General features: G+C 32.5%; 1 protein-coding gene across 2 annotated transcripts in view; it reads right to left on the bottom strand.

Annotated features, from left to right (window-relative positions):
* Cstf3 (cleavage stimulation factor subunit 3) overlaps positions 1-21,047 on the bottom strand; it is a 78,160-nt gene that overhangs the window by 27,064 nt on the left and 30,049 nt on the right. Inside the window, exon 2 of one of the 2 annotated variants that reach the window (XM_078046274.1) lies at positions 4,546-4,629. The exons of the other annotated variant lie outside the window; for it this stretch is intronic. The gene's annotated coding sequence lies outside the window, so the exon portion shown is untranslated. The remainder of the gene's footprint in view (positions 1-4,545; positions 4,630-21,047) is intronic. 2 annotated transcript variants of the gene reach the window in all.

Genomic DNA, 21,047 nt, shown 5'->3' with positions numbered 1-21,047 from the left:
TACATGTTAGGGTGATAAAATGATTTTTTCAAAATTTCTATAATATGAATATATAAATAATTACAAGACAAAATTTAGGATAATTTTTTTAGAGGCATCAATCTTTAATAACTTATAGGCAAATGCTAAAAAATAGTTAATAATACAGAGAACACACATGGCTTATAAAAAGGGTTGTGGATCTACAAATGTGAGGGAGAGATCTTGGTATTTTTCACACAGACATAAAAAATAAAGACTATTATGACTGGGTAGGATAATTTTTAATAATTATTCTTCTAAGTATATCTTATTTTTTTGTTTGGAGTTTGTTTTGGTAATGAGTATTGCCTTAGCCTTTTTTATTTTTTGAGACAGGGTCTCGCTAAATTGCTTAGGGCCTTGCTAAGTTTTTTAGGTGAGGCTGGCCTCTAACTTGCAAGTCTTCTTGCCTCAGCCTCATGAGTTGCTAGTATTACAGATGTATGACACCATAGGCTGTTTGTTTATCATAAAAATTTGCTATTACTTTTTCTTTTCTTTTTGTTGGTGCTGGGAATTGAACTCAGGGTCTTGTGCCTGCTAGGCAAGTGCTCTAACACTGAGCAACAACTCTTTTACCTTACAAATTAGTCATTTGAATTTTGCTAAGATATGAAAAGTTGCTATGGAAGGAAAACAAAGTTTTTAAGTTGCCTAATAATTACTTTTATTTTATAGAATGGGAAGATAACTGGAATATCAAGATTAAACTTAAATTTTGATTAGATTTAAATAAGTGGTTATTTGGGAGAGTAAAACAAGTGTAAATTATAAACACAGATCTCTTCCTAATACTATTGAAAACTTCAAATTTCCAGTCCTTTGTTAATTTTCACAACTATTTAAGAATTAGTTGGTCATCAGTTGTTTTGAAAATTAAATTTGAGGAATTATTGCAATTTGCAATTTGAGGAATTAGCGCAATGTGAGGAATTAATGAGATTATGATGTTCACTTATAGATAATTTAATTTTACAAAGTTTAAACTTTACAGAAAAAAAATCCTATTATACCTTTATTAAGTATAGTAATATCTGTTTTTAACAATTCAGATTACCCATGCCCTTTACCTGGAATATTTTTGTATTGGAAATCTAAACAAGCCATAGTATTGAGCTTTCAAAATTAAAATTAATTTTTCCCAGCTAATGTTAGGAACATTTCATGCTTCATTGACCATTTTATGCAATGGGAGCAGTGTAAATGCCTATAAAATTAACATCTTTCTCATCAGAGAAATAAAACCATCTGTCAACAGGATTTGGACAGATTTCTTCAAATTTAATGTTTTTCCTTATTCCTTGAGGGGAAAGAAAAATCCCAAAACATAATTTTTTAAAGTGTGTTGTTTTTTTTTTCAATTGTCTATTATAAGGATCATGAAGTGTGATTAACTTGAAATGGCTCAAAAATGTGTTTGACAATTAATCCAAATCATTTAACTCTTGAAAGGATAGCAAGCAAAACAAGAAAAAGTCTCTGTATATTTTGTTTAGGTTTTTACACAATAACCATTTGGGACAAGTCAAAGTTTGTATTTTTCCACAGTACTGAGCACACAGTAGAGGTAGGGCTAGGATCCACCTGAGTTCATACTGCAGTTGTTTTAATAAATATGATGAATGAATCAGTGAATTGTAGCCCTACATACCTAATTGTTTCCTACAACTTTAGTATAACACATATACTCTTTATGGGACTTAATCAATTTAAATTTAGTTGAGGTGCAGAAGTTATAGATTCTGCTAATTGTCCAAAAAGCTTAAACTTAATCTTGAAAGCAAATGAAATCCTTGGCTGCTCTTCAACCTTTTATGCCCTGAAAACTATGCTTTGAAAGATTATAGAATATAAACATGAATTTGGAAAACAATGAAGAATGACATTATAAGGTCTACAAGCAGGACTTTAATCACTGGAGTAGTCATAGAACAACTCCTAATTTTAAGGAAAAGTTATCAGCAAAGGAGTTTCTGCAAATAAATTCATTTAAAAATATATTTATTTTTAAATTATAGGTAGACACAATCTTTATTTCATTTTTTATGTGAAGCTGAGGATCAAACTCAGTGCCTCCACATGCGCTAGGCAAGCACTCTGCCACTGAGCCAAACTCCAGCCCCAAATAAATTCCATTTTTATTCAACAAATAAGTATGTGCCTGCTATGTAGCAAGCTCTTCTCTAGCACTGGAGAAGCAGTGGCAGATGAGTTATATTTCATGAGGGATCAGCTCAACAACTAATATAGATAATTTATAGCTTTGTCACATCTATTTCCTAATTTTCCCTACAAAAAACTTTAGTTTCTATAAGATATGATTTTCCTAAATAAACATAAAGGGGGATGGGGGTATAGCTCAGTGATAGTCTGCTTGTCAAGAGTGCACAAGACCCTGGATTCAATTCCCAGCACTGCAATGTGTGTGTGTGTGCTTTTCAACCTTTTATGCCCTGAAAACTATGCTTTGAAAGATTATAGAACACCCTCTCTCTCTCTCTGTGTGTCTATATATATATATATATATATATATATATATATACACACACACACACATACACAAATATAAATGTATATACATGTATGTCAACTTAGACTTAGTAGTTGGCCCAAATCTATCGATATCTCATAGATTCTAAGCACTCCAAGCACATAAATGTGCCATAGAATTATTTGCCAACTATGAGTGAAAATTATTATAGGCCACTGAATTATACTGTTTGATGGTTGAAATTAAAATGAACTAAACAATAATCTGCTTATCTTTAGGTCTAGACTAAATGTGCTTTTGATTCTTTGTACTAATCATATGGTATTTCTTGAGCCAACTAAAAATTATTGGTTGTGGTCGGGAAGTGGAGCACAGTGGTAGAGTGCATGCTTTCTGTACATAGTCTATATGGGTTTGATCTCCAGCATTACATATAAAAAGTATTTATCATTTGTTCTTAGGACTTGTAAGTGGATACAGGAATATGAACCTGAATCCCATTTAAAACCTAGTTGAAATCATAATCTAATTCTGGAACCAACACAGAACTGAATTTACCTTTAAATTGTCTCATATATGCTCCCTATAAAATTCAGAGGAAAAGGAGGACTATGTAAATTAGATAACAAAAAAAAATTTCACTGAATAGATGTAATCCAGGTCATTGTTAAAACGTGTGTCAATGAAATAACATGAATTTCTTAAACTTTCTGTGGAATACTGAAGACATCCATGTGAGAAACAATATGTACTAGAAAAACAGGTTGGTCAGCTGTGGTGAAGCTCCCTTATAGAGGACACAGAAAGGCAAGCAGAGTTAAATCTGAACACAAAAAACCTTGACGTCACTGAGGCTTTTATGGTAGGTGATAACAATGACAAAAGCAGGTTCATCACAGTGTTTTGGGGCTGAGGGGTATACAGGTTGGAGAGAACATAGGTAGCTTTTGGTGCTGTGGGATGAGGCAAGCAAGTATTAGCTTCAAGAACAGTGAAGATGCTGTTGCTGTCATCTGTGAGGAAATACTGGTCTGGGCACTGGGAAGGGACAGCAGGTAAGAAAAACCAATAATGTAAAAGAAGAAAAAAATAAATAAGTAGATTTTTTTCCCCTATGGGAACAAAAATGAAACATGTTATGAGAGTTGTTGTAAAGTTTCCCTTTCTTGAGGTACAACTATAAATAAGGTAGGTAGAAATTGATAGAAGTCAGGAAGTAAGGGATTGTTTTCAAATAAGCATGTGTTAAAAGAAATGTTTATATATACCTAGGGCATCTAATACATAAGGAATTAAGAATATACAGACAATCAAAGACTCATTTTTTGAAATTATACATTCCCAGGCAGGACAAAGGAAGCAAACTCCAAAGAGAACTGGAAGTAAGAGGAGAAACATCACACCTATAATAAAGAGACCTGGTGTATAATAAAATATGCCACAGGCCAAAAGGAATGAAGGAACAGAAAAGTGGAGCTGGCAATAAGAAAGTCAATGCTCGTTTATTACAAATTTTAAAAATTGAAGCAATTCATTTTCTTAGAAGTTGAAGTTAATAACAAAACACTGTTAATACTAGTAGCATTTATTAAATACTTTATGTGTAAGCAGTATTCAAGTTTGCATGCATAAACTCAATTAATCCTTTAGAACACTCAGATTGAGTACTATTATTCCCCATGTAAAGAAGAGAAAACTGAGGCACATGGACATATTTAGTGACTTGCCCAAGATCACACAACCAAGTTCTTAATCATCTTATCATATTACTCAAGCATACAATTTGCCTGAGGATATTCACTGAAAGAGAACTTGTAATACAGAAAATTAGGAAACAAATGACTAATAGCATAATGATTAAGGAAGTTATGCTTTGTCTAAACAATGGAATGGGTTTCCACAGACACACACATATATACACACACCACCACTTTAAAAGCAATGATATATAATACCAAATGGAAATAGATTTACAATGCATTGTTTAAAAAGAATTTTAAGAATATCTACTAGCCAGGAGCAGTGGTGCACACCTAAGTCCCAGCAGGAGGGAGGCTGAAGCAGAGGATCACTTGAATTCAGGAGTTCAAGGCCAGCCTGGGCAACATAGCAAGACTCTTAAAAAATAAATAAGTAAAATTAAAATTTTAAAGTGTATATAAAGTGAGTATATTCATACTTTTTATATGGCTATCTAGAGTGCAAGAGACACAAATGTAGGAGGAATGCACATAAAAGAAACTATAGGCCAAGGGCAGGGGTTGTAGCTCAGAGGATGAACACTTGCCTCATATGCGTGAGGCACTGGGTTCAATCCTCAACACCACATAAAAAATAAATAAATAAAACAAAGATATTGTATCCATCTACAACTAACAAAACAAACCCCCAAAAAACTATAGATCAAAACTGATTCCTGGGGAGGGTTTATCAAATTTCTGTGACATTTGATTTCCATAATAATTTCACCCAAGTGAAGAGAAACAAAAAATTTAAGAGAAAAGTTATAATAAATTCCTCTTTGTAGTATCATTACAGTTTGGACAGTAAATTACTCTTCATAATATCACTAATATTTTCCTCTGAATGTAAACATTCCCATTTCAAATCTGTTTTTAAGTGCTCTCAGATTCTTATCCAGACCTACAAAGCTTAATTTCAACCAGGACTGCTGAAAGGCAAAACTGTGACCCAAATTTTTGTCTAAATTTATAGGGCTCTGTCAATGACCTCACTTAACATGTATAGCTTCAGCCTGCTTTTACTCAAGTCTAAATTCTCTGTAAATAGTTTGTCAACATCACTCCAAACATTACCTTTCAAAGGATAATTAATCTGAAATTTTTAGAGTTAAGAAAAATTCAGCAGAGTATTTACTTTTTGAGAAAAGTAAGTATAGTCATGTGCAACATCATAATCAACAGTGGATCACATATACAATGGAGTCCTATAACATTCTAACAGCCAGTGAAGTTGTAACCTCTTAGTTCATATAAATAAACTTCCTGATGTTTGCACTACAATGAAACTGGCTGCTGTCACATTTTTAATAGTTAATCAAATGTTGGTAGATTTCCTAATTTTGATAGTGAGTCCTATCAGAATATTGTTTTGATAAGCAATGAATGGCTATAATTTCATGACTCAATGGTTTTGTTACTCTGCCATTCATCATGTCATCTGGAGACCATGTTATCCCTCAAAATTAATGTCTGGCACAGATATTTCAAATGAGAATGGGTACAATGGTTTGAGATTCTCCAGTTATCAGGGAGGTCAGAGGGTCAGGTATAAGACAATGATCTTAAAAACTACACACATAATGGGGATGTGGCTCAAGCGGTAGCACGCTCGCCTGGCACGCGTGCGGCCCGGGTTCAATCCTCAGCACCACATACAAACAAAGATGTTGTGTCCACCGAAAACTAAAAAAAAAAAAAATAAATATTAAAAAATTCTCTGTCTCTTTCTCCCCCCCTCTCACTCTCTCTTTAAAAAACAAAACAAAAAACTACATCATCATCATGCCGGATGCAGTGGCATATGCCTGTAATTCCAGTGACTGGAGGCTGAGGCAGGTAGATCACCAAATTTAAGGCCAGTCTCAGCAATTTAGCAAGACTCTAAGCAATTTTGAGACCCCCCTGTCTCAAAAAATAAATGGGCGTGATGTACCTCAGTAGTAGGACATCTCCAGGTTCAATCCCCAATACCAAATAAATAAATCTATTCTGTACTGATACCTCAGTTTGTAGTTTTTCTGAATTATCATAATAAGAAAAATCCTTCCAAAGTTAAAATATTATTCAAAAATACAATTTAACCAGTATTGTGACATGAACTATCTTAGAAAATCTCAATCCACTCTCATTTGCTGAGTTCATTTCCCAAAAAGTCTGGAGACAGAAACCATTTGCTTAAAGCTCTTTAGAATTCTTTCATCTGCTACTCACTTATCAGGGAGTATGCAATTTGAAAATTGCTATTTAAAAATAATTATACTTGATTTATCATTGGACAAAAGCTTTAATAACTTTCTAGTTGCAGATAATTCCTCACAACTTTTATAGAAATTCCTAGAAGAATATCATTTAGCTAAGTTTTCAGTAACATTCAATGAATGTGCATATTTCTCTATGCAATTTTGTTACAATTTAATTCTTACTTTTTTTAAATTTTTCTCTTTTGGTACCAGGGATTGACGCTTAACACTTAGCTATATCCCCAACCCTTTTTAAAAATATTTTATTATATAAGAACATATATTTATTTATTTACTTAGAGACAGGGTCTTACTGAATTGTTACGTGCCTTTCTAAGTTGCTGAGGTTGGCTTTGAATTTGGGATCCTCATGTCTCAGCCTCCCGAGCTGCTGGGATTACAGGCAAGAGCCAAGATGTCTGGTTATACTTTTATAGTGAGGAATAATGCATAACAGTTATACTAGCTACTATGGTGAGTTATAATTCACTTGGCTTTTAAAAAACAACAACAGGATTAAACTTCTACAATGAAGTAGACACAAATTCAGCTGATTGCATTTCTATTTTTTAAGCAACTTGCCCACTCTTCCAGTATTTATGGCTTAACATACTATTATGGAAATAGTATGTAGAGCCATAAATAATAATAAATAATGTTCTCATTCTACACAGGTATAAGACATTTCTTGAACTAAAATATTTCATGTTTTTTAAAACCAAAACTGCTACTCCTAATTTGAGGTCAGGATTAAGCACTGCCAGCTTTACACAAGATAACATAATCACTATTTCTATTATAACCCAATTCCAAACTTCTCAATCCTGTATTTATAGCTTATTTTTACTTTATTATTGCACTGATCTCATTTCAAGTACCTTTTAAAAAATGCCTACCAGATAATCTCCCAATCATCTTTTGCACCAAAATTACACATTTATTCAACCCAGTTCCCTGTAGTTTTAAACTACGTTAGCCTTTCTTTCTAAAAATTTGCAGCAGCTTTTAAATCATTATCTGTCTCAATTTGAAAAATCATACCAGCAACCTTTGATAGTGAAATACAAATTCTAATAGTAGGCCTTAAAAAAAAAACCTGTGTAAAAATACAGAAATAAATTATTACTTTCTTATAGAGCAAAACTCTTGAAAACCAATGAATATGGAAGAAAAGACTGGTTAAACAACATATATCTAGAATATTGTGCCATCACTAAAAGTGAGTTTGGTAGGCCAAGCCTGTAATCCCAACTACTTGGGAGGCTGATGCAGAAGGCAGATTTCAAATTTAAGGCCAGTCTGGGCAACTCTGAAAGACTCTGTCACAAGACTCTTGTGTACGTGGTACAGAGATTGAACCCAGGGTTCAATAAAATAAGACTGATTAAAACCCTCTGAACTATATCTCCAGCCCTTTTTTATTTGAGTCAGAGTCTCACTAAATTCCAGGCTGGCCTCAAACTTGGAATGATCCTGTCTCACCCTCCCAAGCTGTTGGGATTATTGGCCTGCACCACTATACCCAGTTCAAAATAAAATTTAAAATGTAGCTTAGTGGTAGAGGGCTCGTCTAGAATCCACAAAGCCCTGGTTCAATCCCCAGTAATGAACAGACCCCCACGTCCCCTCAGAAAGTGAGTTTATAAAACATAGTAACAAATAATCAAAAAAAATTAGAGAGAGGGAGGATGAGAGAGAAATATACTACCATGTGAAAAAAAAAGCTACAAAAAAGCTTTAAGGCTGTACAGACATATCTAGAAAAGTTAATAGCAATTATAGTTTAAAGATTAAAAAGTAAAATACGGACTTTTTCTCCTTCATGACTGTAATTTTCTAATGTTTCTAGAAAAATACCATGTTGTTTTCTTTTTAACAAACATGATCAGTTCTTTTTCTCCCATCTCTCTTCTCTTTCATGTTCCATTCAATAGTATACCATTAAGCTTGCCTTTTAAATTTAGCTATTTAATTCCAAAAACTTTGTCAAGTACTTAGCTCAAGTAACAATTATTAATGGAAGTCTACCATAACTGTATTTTTTTTCAGTAGCCCATCTAGGTATTATTCTACTTATTTGAATGTTAGAAAACAAACAAGCTAAAATCATTTGGAAAATTCCACAAAGGCACTGACATTTGTGTTTTATTTCATAGTACCCAGAACAGTGGACAACATATACCAGATACTCAATAAACAGTTACAGGTTTATAAAGAGTGCTAAGTATTATGATTTCAGTCAGTTCGGACTACAATGATTTATGAAATAAAAGACTGATTAAAACTCTAATGTGGATTTAAAAATTAGTAATTTCACATGATTAATATCTTTCCATGAGTATAGGTAAGTCAATTCCATTTTTCCACTAATTCTCTTGAATGGAAAATGGTTCTATTTCTCAAGCAATTTTGCTTCAAATAGCCAAGGAACAATTGAGAAATTAGGGATTTTGAAAGTGGAGATGTGAAGAGGTAAAAAACAGCTAACAAATAATCCTTCTAAAAGCCAAAGAAAAAATTGTTTAAAATATTATATTCTAGGGCTGGGGTTGTGGCTCAGCAGTAGAGTGTAGAGTGCTCACCTAGCACATTCGAGGCTCTGGGTTTCAGCCTCAGCACCACATAAAAATAAATAAATAAAGGCATTGTGTCCCACTACAACTAAAAAATAAATATTAAAATAATATTGTATTCTAGAAGAATCACAAAGATTGAGAAATATATTTTTTCTTCTACAAGGCTTGTTTTTGTTTTTTTAACTTTATTTATTTATTTTTACCTGGTGCTGAGGATAGAAACCAGGGCCTTGCATGTGCAAGGCAAGCGCTCCACTGCTGAGCCATAACCCCAACCCCTACAAGTCTTGTTTTAAAACTGAAATTTTGAATTTTATCACTAGAATAGTTGTAAAACAATCTATTAAGTACCTAAAAAAAGATTTCCCACTTACTCATAAATTCCTGACTACATTTCTCCAAACAATTATATTTAGAGGCACAAAAGCATGCCCTATGTTCCCTCAAAATTTCTTACATGATTTAAAATTTTTTATTTTCATTTCACAGCTTATTTCCTCCAAATATGTGATAACATTTTCCAAACTGATACCATTAAAAGAAAATAATTAAGTTAAAATTACATATGGAATGCTGCCATCAAGGTTTTTAATAGATGAGAAACAAAGATCAGAATTGTAAGAAAATTAAAGGGGAAAAACTGACTAGTGACCTTTAGGTCAAGATGGCAATACTTGGGGGGCTCAGTGGTGAGTACTTGCCTTGCATGTGAGGTACTGAGTTTGATTCTCAGCACCACATACAAATTAATAAAATTTTATTTACTAACTAAAGGTCCATCACCAACTAAAAAGATGGCAATACTTTAGCCAATAAATTGTGGTGGCAATGGGGTTATTTCCTATAATCTAACAAATACAATGGTCATTATTTCTAGTTGATTCTAACATATGGTTCTAATTTTGACCAGTTTTAATATAACCAATTACAGTGGACTGAAGAGATTATGAAAAGCTGTAATATGTAGAAAAATAGTAAAATAACAGTTTCGTAATGCTCAATTACTCAAAGCAGTGGATCTCCTGGCAGCCCTTTCTCAATCACCACCTATATATGAGGAAGGACAGAGAACAGGCCGCAAACCATCAATCTGTTCCCCTCCCCACATCCCACCATCCTCCCACAATATGCATACAAGCAAGATGTAAAAATAACCTAAGGGCAGACTTTCAAATTGTTATAGTTAAAATTCATCGCTGGAGCTGGTATGGTGGCACACGCCTGTAATCCCAGTGGCTCAGGAGGCCAAGACAGAAGAATTACAAGTTCAAAGCCAGCCTCAGCAAAATCCAGGCACTAAGGCACTCAGTGAGACCCTGTAAATAAAATACAAAATAGGGCTAGGCCTGTGGCTCAGTAATCCAGTGCCCCCGAGTTCAATCCCTGTCACCAAAAAAAAAAAAAAAAAAAAAAAAAAAAAAAAATCATTGCCGGATAGGAGGGTTTGTACTTCAGAAAACCTCCCCAAAAGAAAAACTCATTTTGAAATGTTTTATATTAAGTAGTTAGATAAATATAAAACTAAGATGAAAGGGATCTCCATGATTCTTGAAAGATGTATTCACAATTTTTATGTCTATTAATTTCTATAAAATAAGCTATTGAATTGCTCAAGAAATTACTGGGATTTGTTTACCTTCACAAGTATTTTAAAGGCAAATCAATTTCAGGAGGGGAAAAATACAACTAGCAAGAGAAACATGCTATAAAATCTACTTAAAACTATTTCACATACAATACCATTCCACTAAATGTCTAATGTTGAGCTGCAAATCTATAAACCTAGGCATAAAACATGCAGTTGAAAGAAAACTTAAAGCATGGCATATTTAAGAATACCCAAATAACAAAAGAAAATACTGGGTTTTCATCTAAGAAAGTATCATTCCCTTGACTCACACATTGAGAAAAATGAAGTATAACAAAAGTTAACACATACACATAAAAAATTATGTGATTATTTGTTGATTATTTAAATGTTATGCCAAAATTATCTGTTCTTTTGTTGTTGTTTGTAGTGCTGGGAATCAAACCCAGAGCCTTGTGCAAGTGAGGCAAGCACACTACCAACTGAGCTATATCCCCAACCCCAAGAAATCTCAAACATATGAAAATATTCTCAATCTCCAAAGAGAAATAAAAATGAAAATCACACTAACATGAGCATTTTTTTTACTCATGAGTACTGGCAAAATTTAAGTGTAAAAATACATTGTGGGTAAAAGTCACAGTAGGTAAACTGTTTCAAGGATTATGGGTGGAATTTAAAATTGTGACGTGTACAAGATCATTTGGATGTGTAAATATTGTTTAAAATCTCAAAAGCTCCTTAATCCAGCAATTGCAAATCTAGGAATTTAATTTATAGAAATATTTACACAAACAGAGGTGGCATGTATATAATTACTCGCTGCAATAATGTAATAAAATAAGTTGGTGAAGAACTTAAGTGTCCATCAATAGTAGAGATGTTAAACAAAATAAGGAATATTGTTTGCTTGTTAAAAGAAAAACAAGCATGTGTATAAATTAAACATTTCTAGGTTCAAAACTGAACATTATCACTGGGGAAGAGACCTAGTGTCTCAAGGGCAGAAGTACGTGACTTTTCACTGTAGGTCCCTTTCATATCTTCTAATTTTTGAACCTCATTAAAATTATTTTAAAACTTCTCTTTAGGTGATACATAACCTTTTTAGCTATTTTTACATGTTAAACATTCCTGTATTTTCACCATCAGTTCTCAAAACAAATATTACAAAAAATGGGCAAGAGAAATAGGATATATATTATGTATGCAGAAATTACATCTATAAACTTAAGTTATCTAATAATAATTTTTAAAAATATTTTTAATTGTAGATGGATACATCACCTTTATTTATTTATGTGTTCTGAAGATCAAACCCAGTGAGTGCCTCACACATGCTAGGCAAGCGCTCTAACTCTGAGCCACAACCTTTTTGAGGCAAAGGATTACATCACAGCCTCTAAACACCCAGTAGAATTTAAGCACTTAAAAAAAAACTCAACTAGGTGGGGATGTAGCTTAGTGGTTGAGTGCTTGTTAAGGCCTTAGGTTCAATGCTCATTACCACAAAAACAAAACCAAAAAAACCTTATTAAGTCAGAACAGGTAGCACACACCTGCCTGTAGTTCCAACTACTGAGGAGGCAAAGGCAGTGGGATTTCTTGAGCCCTGGAGTTATGAGCCAAACTGGGCAACATATTGACACCTTTATTTTGTGATAAAAATTTAAAAAATTAAAGAGACCCTATCAACCTTAAAACAAATAAAGCATAAAAAACAATTAAAAACTATTAACCTTAATACAAAAAAGAACAGAGGCACTACCATAAAAATCTCTGTAGTCAGGTAATTTTCAAACGTAAAAATAAGACACTAATTAATGGAGATACTGGTGTAACCTAAGATTATTAAAGACATTAATTTTCAACCAAGTAAAAGTGTATATAGTATTAAACATATACAGAGTCACCAAATGAATATGCCTGGGTAAAAATTTGACTTTAAGTAAAATAGAAATTACTTGTTTGGTGCCATAAACTATAATTATTGACACCGAAACAAAATTTATGTCTACTTACAAATTAAGAAACATAAAATAATCAACTTTGTCCTGAAAAAGAGTGAAAAATATACTATCAATTATAATTGTAATAAAAGTCCTTTTACTTATGAAAACTTTGAACTGAATATCTAGCAGGGGAGAAAGCTTATTAAGAAAACAAAGTGTGGAGCTACAGTTTAGCAGTACAGTGTATGCCTAGTACCCACAATACTCTGGGTTGTATTCCCAAACCACAAACCATGAAGAGTAACAATAGAAACGGAGTTTCTTATTCTTAAATATATACATACTGTATATATGCACACATTTGTTTCAGTTACATGCAATTGGAAATGTACCAAAAAATGAGCTTTGCCAATGTTATTTTATTAACCTTACCTAAACATGTCTTTTTTTCACTACCATAACTTAAATATCTTGTTCTCCAGTTAGAACATTAAAAACTGACATACTCTTATTTCCACTGTATTCTGGATTCCTGTATTGCTGTTAAGATAGTGACCTAACCACCATTCCTTTGAAGGTCATTCTTTTGAATGCACCCGCTTCTATGAATCTTTTTAATCTTTAGTTTTCTGTAACTTTATTTTCATATGTGGACTATTTTTTTAAACGCTTCTGGGAATCAATGAGCATCCTGAATTTCTTCATTTAACTCTTCAATAATCTGGGATAATTCCTGGAATCTCTGTCTTCAAGAAATTGTTTCTGACCAACATTATCTCAACTCTTAGAACTTCAATTAGGCATAATTTCATTTTCTCTTTTCTATCTCTTAAGCATTTTTTTTTGTATTTGCAATTTCATTGTCTCCTTAACCTTCAAATAGGATTCCTTCCGTTCTCCAATTCTCTCTTCACCTGTGTCTAATCCGTTATTAACTCAATTCAACCTTAATTCTAGTCTCTGAAATATGTGGAGGTTTCTGCTACATGCAGTTTCCTTATATGCTTAGTTTCTAACTAAATTGCTCCTTTTCCTCTTTTATTTGTGGAGCTTCTTTGAAGCCTACAAGGTAGGTGGCATCACTCCAGTGAAGTCTCAGTAAGTCATCACCAAGCACCCAGTGCATTACTCAGACAGATTCATCTTAAATTCAGGGCTGGAGTTTTGCTGAACACCTGTTATGTTCATTTCCACAAATCCATGCAACAACTGTACAACATCTCAGGATTTCCCCTTTCCAGTCTTCTCAGATGAACGCAACTTTGCTTAGTCCCCCAAGAGTTGTAAAACAGCATAGATTTTCTTCTGGTTTCTTGTCACCAGTCTACAGCCTTTTGGGCACACAACATTAAAGCAAGTGCAAGTTCCATTGGGCACATCACCCTGAGCAGGCAGGCCTTAGACTTTGACTTTTGCTGCCTGAGCTCCTAGAAGCCTTCAAAATTACAACTCATGTTCTTCCAGTTTGGCAATGTAAAACAATTCTAGAATTTTGCTTATCTGTGTGTCCCCTTTCTTTTTCCTCTCAGTTATATTTTGGCCTGGCAATTCCGTACTGTGTTGTTAATTCTTCAAATATAAGATGTTCTTGAAAAGCAACTAACTCTAAAATCCAATGTTCATTGAAACGTTAAATTCCAAAGGTAAAATATAAAATTGGAATCCAATTAATCAAATACATTTCCTAAATTATGGGATTTCCAAATAAGTGTAATTAGTTAAGTACTTTGAGAGATTTTATAAACCCAGCAATCTGAATTAACTTTTAATATTTGTTGTGCCTATATGAAAGTTCTGGGTAAAACAAAAAAGAAAACAAAACAACAACAACAAAAACCAAAAGATAAAAACAGTAAAACTGATTTCTACAAGATAAAAATTATTAAGCAAATGAAAAAGATTTAACACAAATTGACTGTATTTTTTTTAAAAAGTGAAAGCTAGATTCAAGTATTTTATATGTTTTTTGAAAAGAAATCTAAATGATAACTTTAAAACAGGAATTTATATATTTTTGAATATATAAATGTCTCAATTTTCCACTCAAATCAGATTTTGGCACTACGTAAATAAAACAAAATTAAACTTGTCAAGGAAAAATGAAAAGTTAAAATGTTTACACTTCACTACTTTGAGAAAACAACCCATGAAATTTTACAAACCAACATGTGATAAGTCAAAGTCTTATCATTTTATGTTCACACTCAACTATATCAGAAATTTTACTCAATATATATGTATAAAATTTTATATATTGGGCTAGGAAAATATTCTCTATTAAGAGGTATAATTTAAAGTAAGAAAGCCAGATGTGGTGGCACATTGCTATAATCCCAACTCAGAAGCATAAGGCAGTAGGATCACAAATTCAAGGCCGGCCTCAGCAACTTATGAGACACTGCCCAAAAATAAAAAAAAATAGAAAGGACAGGGGATAAAAAGCATCCCTGGGTTCCTGCCCCAGTATCTGCCCCCTTCTCCCACCAAATAAGAAAACTTAAAATGCTAATTAATTTAATTGGGTAATCATTTAAAAAAACAAATCTTTCTCTTGTCATACATTAAGCTAATTCTAAATGTCAAAGAATCTTATTCAAAAATACTTAAATATTGGGGTATTAGGCCATTCAGATGGGTCTCTAGCTTCAGCCTCCCAAGTAGCTACCCTAATTCTATCCTGCCCAATAAACATTCTTTTTAGTGTTCTTTATATAAGACACATTTAAAAAAAATTAATCCAATGTTAACAGTGATGATACTGGCCACTTACAATTTTATATTTATGAAAATACTACTCTGTTGTACACTGATATCATAAAAGCTATACTACTTACGGAAATTAGAATTCAAGATAGAAAATGTTATTATTCCCCATCATGGATTTTTCATTCAACAAATATTTATAATGCTACTATATGCAAGCATTGTTCTAACATACCAACGTGCAAGAGACAAATTAGAAGCATAATCAGTAAATTGTTCAGTATGTTAGAAGGTGGTATTACTAGATGAAAAGGAAAGGATGGTAAAAGAGGAGGAGTTCTGCGGTTTTGAGAATGGGGGTGGTAATTTTAAATATGGTAGACACAGATCTCACTGAGAGAGCAACATTTCTGTAAAGATTTAAAGAAAGCAAAGGAGCTAGTGAAACTGCTTTCTATAGAAATATGGTTAGGTAGATAAAAATGTTAAAAAAAAAAGTGTAAGATGAGTATATTTCTGGATTAAGTTTAAGGAACACCAGGGGAGTGTGACTGGGGAAGCAACTTTACTGTATAGAGTGATTATCTGTTCAGCAAATATTATGCACAAAAATGTATACCTGATATCTTAGTATCCATTATTTATCAATCAGCCTACGTGAACTGTTACAGAAACAAATGATTCTTAAAACATAAAAATGTCAACTTTTCATATAATTACTAGGGATACAGACATAAATTCATGAAAAAAAAATCACCAATTAAAAAAAAATCCTATTTCTTCCTGGAATAGAACCCTGGTTATTTTAATGTTTTTGGAGTCTAGAAAACTACAAAAACCTGAATAAAAACCAGGTTACAAACTCAGTGATCAAAGTTCCACTATAATCCTCAACCACTTTTAATGCTATGAAGACATTTCACTTAATACTATCTTTCAAAAATATCACATCAATTTCTTATTAATATTTCCTCTTACAAATTCTTCTGAATACTTTCCTCTTCATAACACATTGCCTAGATAAGCAATCTACCCTAACAAATTTTTTGGTTTCATAAATCAAGAAAATTAAAAACTTTGAAAACATAATCAACTGATTTAATTTTTGACAGATGTTTGGAAACCACTGTTTACAATATTTATGTATTTCACAGGTGTTCAGGTATTTTGAAGGTTTTTAATTATTTCAAAGGTATTCAGAAGATATCAAGACATTAGTTTCAGGATTCTACATTATTTCAAGTTTTGATAGTAGGATCAAAAAATATTAAGTTGTATCTTTTAATCTGGGTTATTCTTTGTTCCTTTGGTACAACTGACTATTTAAAATACATCTGTGTGTTAACCTAAGTTTTAACCAAAAGAGGGGGCAAAGTTTCATGTTTTTTCATTACAAAATGCATAACAAATGAACAATTTTTTCTTTTCCTAATCAGAATAACTTCGGAACTGTACAACATTGCATGAGCTAAACACTTAATGATGTAGTATCTTTGAACTAGTAAAAACATGTTACCCATGGTGAAAATATTTCTATGCATCAAATTGTTTCGTGCAATTGCTCCAAGTTTTGCTTACTATGGAAAAAAAAAACTATTCTCCGTTAGAAAAGGATTTCTCTCAAAAAATGAAACTTCTGGTTATTTTAATGTCACATTTTCTTCAAACTGTATGAAGACTATTAAGAAGGTTTTACAGCTTAATTCTTTAAGATTCAAATATAAAATTAAAAATTGATGAAACCAACATAATTTCTAACCAATATGCAACTGAGAATTAAATAGGAAGTCTGCACTCGTTAACAAAATATGGGTCCAGAATTATATATGCGACTCTCAACTAGACAAAGAGCAAAATTATATTCACTTTATTGCTTTAGCCATTATAAAATTTCATGTATTCTTGAATTTTCTCCAGTTTTATTCCCAAGCAGTCTAGCTGCAATTATAGATTAACTATTAGATTATCATACTCACATATTCCTAATAAGAAAAAAATTATAAAATAGCCACAATCATCTGTTTATAACACTATAAAGACTAGAAGCAATATTCCACATAAAAACCATCAGGCTAAATTTCTTCAACTCAATTAAAGCATGGTTTTCCTTTCTCTGTAGGGTCTCTATATTTGAAGTTCTCTACTTCCAACCTTTGTTCAGAAGTTTTAATTCTTTAAGAGGATTTCCTTGATCTACTCTTCCCCAAATTTTCTCTATGTAATTGTCTCCTATATCAAACAATAAATTTCTTTACTGAGGTGTCCACAACACCTAACACATGGTATGTGTTTACTAAGTAGATACTGGAAGTTTAACAAATTTTAGAAGCAGTTTAGGAAGTAATTCTTTTTTTTTTTTTTTGATATGTAAAGTGAAACCAAGACTTTGAAACAAGTCACATATGATGGAGCTTGCCTACAATCCCAGAGACTTGGGAAACTGAGGCAAGAGGATCACAATTTTGAGGCCAACCTGGACAACTTAGCCAGACTCTGCTTCAAAATAAAAAGGAGCAGGGATGTAGCTCAGTGGTTAAGCTACTCCTGAATTCAAGTCCCAGTTACCCACCCACCTCCAAATCTGAAACGAGACTTTTTTTTTAACCTACGATGATGTTAAACCTATGAAAATACACAGATGGTGTGGGGCCTGAAATAGTTCCAAATGACTTTTTTGAAAATCTATAAAGCCAAGTCAATTGTAGTACTGAAAGAGTTTAAAACTTGGGGAACTTTTTCATAATATAACCAAGGTAAATACACCAACAGGCACTTGTAAATTTCATTCTAAAAACTTACCATGTTAGGGTACTTTTAAGAACTATGCTTTCACATGTAAAAGTACTCGCCCAGAGGGTTTAAAAATTCTGCCTGTATAAATTTGTATAGACTCCTAAAAGTCACAAACTGTATCTTATACACTCTTTTGTAATAGATTCTTTATATCTATAAAGTATCTTAGAATAACCATCACTGATCACTTGTAAGTAAATTTCCACAGTTCTGCCAGGTGTAGTACACACATCTGTAATTCCAGCTACTTGGGAGGCTGAGGTAGGAGGATCCCAAGGTCGAGGACATTGTCTTTCAAAATGAAATAAAAGGGGCTATGAATGTACCTCAGTAGTAGAATTCAAAAGTTTAAGTTCAATTCCCAGTACAGACAATAAACACATAAATAAATATGTACATACATACACACCAAACTATAGTTGAATTGTGAGAATCTTGGAATTGCAAATTTTGGTACCAGTAAATAATTCAAATTTTGACATACTCTCATGATGGTTTATTTACAATAAAATTGATATTTTATCAGGTAATTGCCTAAAGAATATATTTCAGTTTTCAGTGACATGGACTGACCATGTTAAAAGTTTATTTTCAATATCTAGGCCTGATAAACCATCTATTACCAATAAGTGAAAATGCTGATCTAGTTTCAATAAATATAATTTTCCCATAAACTACAGAAAATTTTCAGCTAGATATGCCTCTGATGTCAATCATTCATTTCTATTTTGCATGAAATTGTTTCATAATCTCAAATATTAATGTCTTCCCCCCCAAAAAAGAACATATTCACAATGAGTAGTCTAGTCTATAGCCTCTCAGAAACATTTTTTAAGACTTCTATACTTTTTTTTGAAAGAGTATGAAGACAAATTAAAAGGATATAATTCTCCACTTAAATACTTAATTTTGGCTAAATTAGAAACACATGATAAAGATACAACTCACAATATTGAGTGGTTAAAAAAAAAAGTGTTCTTATGAATTTAACAAAAGCCCCCAAATTACAAAGACCTAGCCATCTTATGCACAAAATTACTATTATTTGAAATTAGATCCAAATACAGCCAAAAATTTAAAAGACTAAAGGGGTGCAGTGCATGGAAAAGCAATAAGTAAAATTCTAGATAGTATTTTTAAAACACGCTGAATACAGTGGCACATGCCCAGTAACTCAGGAGGCTGAAGCAGGAGAACAGCAAATTCTAGGTAAACTTGGGCAACTCAAGGAGTTAGACTTGGGGGGTGCTAGAGTGCCCTTGGATTCAAACTGAATAGGGACTGGGTATTCACTATACATTTTCTTGAAACTCATTCGAGATCTATCAGAATAAAAAAAGTTAAACAACTTGCTTAATTAAATGAACAATTTTGTATGAAGCCTAATTTTTGTTTGCATGGAAGTTACTGCACCATGCCATCTTCTAAAAGATTTCCTGAAAATTCCATTAAAGCAATTTTTTTGACTGAGTGCTCATAAAAGTCTATTTTTCAAAATATATGCCAAAATCCTGACAAACTTAATATGAAGACAGTTAAATAAAGTAAAAATACAGGAATATGTTAAAATAGCCAGGTACAGTGGCACATACTTGTAATACTAGCGACTTGGGGTACTGAGGCAGGAGGATACCAAGTTCAAAGCCAACTTCAGCAATTTAGCAAAACCCTAAGCAACTTATTGAGACCTTGTCTCAAAATTTTGAAAAAAGTGTTGGGGATATGGCTCAGTGGTTACATTCCCCTAGGTTCAATCCCAGGTACCCCAAAACAAAAAATCCGGAAACTGTTGAACAAAGAAAAAGGAAGTCATTTATGAACCCACTGTAGTACCTATTTCCATAAATGTACTATACTCTAAATTTCTTTAGTGTAGTGGCTAGTGATTAGGAGCCTAGATTAGGGAATTAAAATTCCAGAGTTTAAATCCCTAGCTTTCCCACTTATTTCCCAGTAATTTAAGCCTAAACCACTCTAGGTCTCAGAAAAACTGAATATCTTAAGGTAATGGGAATTATACATTCCTACATCAAAGGGTAAATTTGACTAATTTTAAGTTGTAATGATCCATAAGTGCTAATCAGTGCATGGAATATATTCAAGACCCAATGTTAAAAATTACTGAGATAATAACTGCAAAAAATTAAGAATCTACAATGAAAATTTTTTAAAGGTAACTTTTTTTTACTTATCAAAAAATCTCATTCAGAAAACATTGTTACCTACAAAAGTATCTTAAGTAATACTATAGATCTACATTTAAAATATAATAACTGAAAAAAACTGCATACTTAAAAACGAACTGCCAAGTTAATTCCATGAACAGTTTGGAAAATCTTAACTAACTGCAAATACATTAAAATTTAAAGTAAAATAGGTTAAAGTAAAAATATTTTTTAAGTTCCCCTTTCTGTTCCCTTACTGTAAGGACGATTCTAAAGACAACTCTGGTCTAGAATACTTCGTTGTACTTTTCCATTTGTCTTTTAACTTACAAACAACATGAACTGCTACAAACAACATGAGCTCATATTAGTTTTTTCTCTTTTGATAGGGGAGCACCAAGTTGAAAACAGTATGAAATGCGATAAACTAATACACAAAGAATAACAGAAAAAGACCATTGTTGTGATGTCAAGTAATTTAATCAGTAATAGAAGTTTAAAAAATAATCTAGAACAAGGGAAAAAAGGATTAAATTAGAACATTATTGTTCCTTTAAAATGGGCTAATGCAAATGTGCCACCCTTATGTGAGATGTTAATAAGAGCAAACTGCCACAGGTGAGGATGAGTGGCATATGGGAACACTGTGTGCTTTACAATCAATTTATCAATATACCTAAACTGCTGCAAAGATAAAGCTTATTAATTAATAAAAAAGGACTAAAACTAGTTTTACAAAGAATTTTGTATGGTGTAAAAACACTATTTCTAAGCAA

Source organism: Ictidomys tridecemlineatus, chromosome 4, assembly GCF_052094955.1.
Source record: "Ictidomys tridecemlineatus isolate mIctTri1 chromosome 4, mIctTri1.hap1, whole genome shotgun sequence".
Taxonomy (NCBI): Eukaryota; Metazoa; Chordata; class Mammalia; order Rodentia; family Sciuridae; genus Ictidomys; species Ictidomys tridecemlineatus.
Note: the sequence above shows the minus strand (reverse complement) of the source record. Positions and strands in the feature narration are given on the sequence as shown.